This window comes from Natator depressus, chromosome 5 (genome assembly GCF_965152275.1).
Source record: "Natator depressus isolate rNatDep1 chromosome 5, rNatDep2.hap1, whole genome shotgun sequence".
NCBI classification, from domain to species: Eukaryota; Metazoa; Chordata; order Testudines; family Cheloniidae; genus Natator; species Natator depressus.
In genome coordinates, this window is record NC_134238.1 from 21,664,077 (window position 1) to 21,669,103 (window position 5,027).

The 5,027-nt window shown below is 38.4% G+C and overlaps 1 pseudogene; it reads left to right on the forward strand.

The window, feature by feature from the left end:
* Positions 1–3,285: 3,285 nt before the first annotated feature.
* On the forward strand, positions 3,286–5,027 carry LOC141987925 (E3 SUMO-protein ligase KIAA1586-like; annotated as a pseudogene).

The following is a 5,027-nucleotide window of genomic DNA, read 5'->3' on the forward strand; positions in this document are numbered from 1 at the left end:
CATGAGGCAGCATGGTGGATCAAGTAAAAACAGAGATTCTGAAATGACTCCCATGGCACTGAAGTAGTAAAGGCAAAAGGAGAGATTCTGTAACAAAATGGGGAATGTCAAAACATTTCATTCTGATTGTTTCAACATTCTTGAATTGAAATTTTTCTGAACTTTCATCTTTTCATCTTGAATTAGGATGAAAACAAATGTCAAAATATTAAATTTCCCATGGAACAGAAATCCTGTTTTATGATCAACTCTAATTGTAAGCGTCTTAGGACAGGGGATGCCTCTTTCCTATATATTTGTACCACACTCGGCACAACAGGGCCCTGATCCCTAACTAGGCCTCTAAGCTGATTATAATTTAAATAATAAATAATAAATATAATTAATAAACAAAATAAAAGAATGATTCACATTCAAAAGTAAAGGAAGATGTGATGGACTTAAGTTAATCAAGGATATGAGTTAGCCCAGACAACAGAAAACACATTTGTCTCCAAAGATGATTACACAGTGAAACACTTTATGTAGCAATATAATTGTAGCACATTCATCAGGAGTGTTCATCAAGGCAAATTTAGGTCAATTTTGGTCAAAGTGATGTAGGATTCTTCAGTTGGATGGTTTGGCAGGACCCTTCCAGTCAACCCTATCAGCTGTGCATCCTAGGGCTAAGTTTTTAAAAGTACCTAACAGATATTTGTCAAGGTAGCATAATCACCAAACAAGCCACAACAATTACACATGACTGTGTCATTGTGTTTGTTGGTTCCTGAGTCCAGGATAAATAGCACATCAAGTTTCCATACCCATGTATCTATACTATCTTTGACTTCAATGGGACTACTAATGTGCTTAAAGTTAAGCCTGGGTTTAAGTGTTTTTCTGGATCATGGCCTTTAAGGACATCTGCTAGACTCCTTAACTCTCTCCTTCACTGCATCTTTTTTCTTGCAATGTGGTTGAAATTGTTTCATCTATTAGAATATTGGCCAGTCCCAGAGGACCTTCAAGCTTTGGAGAGCTTGCAGGACCTCTGTGCAAGGTAGGAAGGAGGTTCCTTTAGCTCTCTCATAATCCCTGTAGTGAAGACATGGATATAGATATGGCACCATAGTATAGATGCAGCCTCCAGCCATGGAAGGGTTTTTTCCATGGCTGTAGGAACACCATCTCTCTGAGTGATGGTAGCTAGGTTGATAGAAGCATTCTTCCATTGACCTAGCTGCCTCAACACCGGGGGTTAGATTGACGTAGTTACAGTGCTTGGTGGTATACATTTTTCACACCCCTGAGTGCTGTAGCTATGACAACCTAAATTTTAAATGTGGACCAGGCCATAGACTTGTGAGCCATACTATTAAATCCCAGATACGGAAAATACATAAGATACTAAGAAATTTGAAAAACAAAACAACAACAAAAAAAACCTTTGTCCCAGGCCATCTCCCTGAGTGATATGTGGACTTTTTGAGTTTTTCTGTTTTACAGTGAGCAGGTCAGTCAAAACTGATTTTCAGGAAATGATTCATGCCTGTTTTCATTGTCTTTTATTTGCATGAATGTTTGTGTAATTCTGTCAAGTTGTTTTGTATTTTTAGGCATTATTTATTTTTTGTTATTATTATTTATTTTAGGCATTATTATGTATTTTTATTATGCATTATTATTTATTTTTAGGCAGTATTATGTATTTTATTGCTCCTGCAACAATTTCTGGAGCCATTTTCGTTTTCAAATTTCCTGTACAGTTGTGAGATTCCTTTTAACTGCAAATGTCCTTTGATTAATCTCACACAAAAACATAAATCATAAATACATGTTGTGCACAAGCTTATCTCTGTAATCACACAATCTTCTAAGTTTCCTAACCCTCCTCCTTTTTCCTATTATTTGTAAACTCCACTCGTGTCTTGTCTGATATTTGAACTGGAAACTCTTCAGGGCATAGGGTGTCTTTTATTCTATGTCTGTGCAGAGTCTAGCACGTTGGGGCCCCAATCCTTATTGGGTCTCTAGGAAGTATTGTAATAATAATCAGTAATTAATAAATTCAGATTCAACTTAGAAATTCACACAGGCACCCCAATTGTAAAGATGTGCAGAAAAACACAGTGCACTCAGACATTCACATCACTTGCACGGAGGGATACAAAACACAGAGCTGTGTAGAAAGAAGTAACAAACAGTAGAGTTAAATTGAATTTTGGATTCAAATGAAGTTTCAAAAGAAATGTGGATTCAAATGAAGTTTGCCAGTTTGGGATTTAAATAAGCACTTGTGAATGTTTTTTAAAAATTATTTATCTAGCTGTGCAATTTGTATTAGTTTGTCCATTAAGGGCATACAGTTCAGTCATAACCAAAATTCAGAAAGGTGAAATTCAGTCAAGAGAAAAACAGAACAAGAGCGCTCACAAGCCCCGTTCCCTCTAAGCTGTGTGCGTCTGCACGTGCACACAGATCCTGAACCCCGCACACACGGCGAAACACCACGCACACAAAAAATGAAATCGGAACCAGGCCGAAATATCATTTACGGGTGACTTTTGACATTGTTTGCCCGCCATCTATCAACACAGCCAGATTCTACTCGTTGGCAAGTGAGGGAAAGGCAAAGGAGGACAATGAATTGTACCCATCCCCGCCAGCATTTTGAACGTGGAACGTTGATCACATCGGGACGGTCAGGACCCACACATCTCCTTGTAGTCTGTTCATTTGGCTGTGTACAAACTCAAATATGTGCAAATAAGTCAAAATGCCTGGCCGTAGTTGCTAAGGAACTGCAAAGATTTCCCAGAAATGAACAAAGGTAAGTGTTGTTTTCGTGATTGAAATCTTTCAAAGGCATTGGACCTCATACATTTACTCATGATGTTTTACCATTTTCCCCTCGTTTTTTTGCCGCAGATGCATGGACGTGATCGGAGCTATGCACAAACTTCCGGTATCCTGATCTGAATGATTTCCTGTTTGCCCTTTTGTCGAGTCACGCTGTTAAGCACATTGAAATAGTAGCCATATAATAAAAGTATTAATTTTAAATAAACCAATCTGGTAAAAAATCTATCCCAAAATGTCACTGTCTAGAGATCTAAAGCGTAAAAGAACACCTAATTCATTTAAATCTGGATGGCTGGATGAGACTATAGGGACGGTTACACCAAAGTCACATAGTGTAATGCCTGTTAAACTTTGTGAAATATTCACATATGATGAAGACAACAGAATGGTTTTGTATATTCTCGAGATACCAGAGCTTCGGGAGAATTTTCAACGGAAAGAATGTGGAACGATGTATGGAAGTTGGATTTCTTAAAGCGTCATCTGTCAAGGAAGTCTCATATAGATGATGTAACAAAACTGAGAAACAAAAACCCTTCCTTACGGAGCAGGTTGCTTAGCCTGATTCTTGAAAGTCCAGCTGAAAAGCAGAGGAGGCAAATTAATCTTGAACGCAAGCGCTCAAACCCAGAAGTAATCAAGGTACTTATTGACAGTGTGTTGTTGGCTATTAAAATGAACAGCTCAGTGCTTTCTGTTCAGGATATTAATGATCATATGGAAAGTATGCACGCATACCAGCGAGCTGGAGAAGTAAAAATTATGCTTTTGAATTTCTTGAAATTATCGACTGCATTGTCCAAAATGACCTCATGCATGAAATAGCATCAGCAATGTTTCATACTCTAGCTGTTGATGAAAGCACTGATATATCCATTAACAGGTACTGGATACTCTACTTTCAATATAGATCATAAATTCTGCAGACTATAAAACTTTGTTTGGTGGACTATTACGATTGCAAGAATGTGATGCTGTTTCAATAGTGTCTGCAATCAAAGAGTTTTATAAAAAACACCAACTTGATCTAATGAAAATGGTGATGTTCACATCTGATGGTGCCTCCGAGATGTTGGGCAAACTCAATGGTGTGGCAGCTCAGCTGAAACATGATATTCCACACTTAGTCCAGCACCATTGCATTGTGCACCGGGAAGACTTGGGGATTTCTGATGCATGGAAAGAGGTCAAGCTGATAAGAGACATCGAAGCCTTAATGAGAACTGTCTACACAGTGTTCTGTCAGTCATCCAGGAGAAAATGCAAATTTCAGGAAATAGTGGATGCTTCTGAATGCGAGTCAGTGGCTTTCAGGCCACTCAGTGAAGTGCACTGGTTATCTAGGCACTTTGCACTTCAAGCAATTATTCGCAACTATAATCCTCTTCTGGAATATTTTGAGCAAGACAAAGATAAAGACAGTTTCTAAATACTGCCACAAAAAGCTGAATACCATGAAATAGTGAATAACATTAGAAGTTTTGAATAATGTTTTGTCAGAGCTGGCTTCACTATCCACGCTGCTCCAGAAACAGGGCCTTACACCTCTTGAAGCATTTCACCTTGCCAGAGGTAAACTGAACAAGATCAGAAGACAGTACCTTGGAGATTCAGTCTTATGGAGTGACAAAGTTAAGGCTCTCTTAGATATGAGCTCTCAAGAAAATAATGAAATTGATGCCAGTTCCATAATAACTTTCATAAACATCTTGTGTGCACATTTGGCAGACAGGTTTCCAGAGGATGAAGTCCAGGAGTGGTCCGCTTTTGATTGTGCAGCAATAGTTAAGTGTGACTTCAATTCTGGAATTCATCAGGTCAAATCCCTATGTTCAAAATACAAAGACTTTCTTGCTGAAGAGATTGTTATAGTCAGACAGTACAATGACTTCAAGTTTGCAGTAGCCGAAAGAATCAAAAGCCAATTGGTTTTGAGTTTCCTGGATATGGTGACATTTGCTCACCAGAACGAACAGTTTCAGGATCTTGCAAAGTTGATGGATATTGGAGGAACATTCCTAGCATCAAGTGCAGACTGAGAGCGTGGCTTTAGCTTAATGAACACTCTAAAAAACAAACTACGGAATCATTTACAAGTAGATCATTTGGACATGCTGATGTGTATTAAGAGTTACCAGCTGGATGGAGGACTGACAGATCTGGGCAGAGTTTATATTGCATAG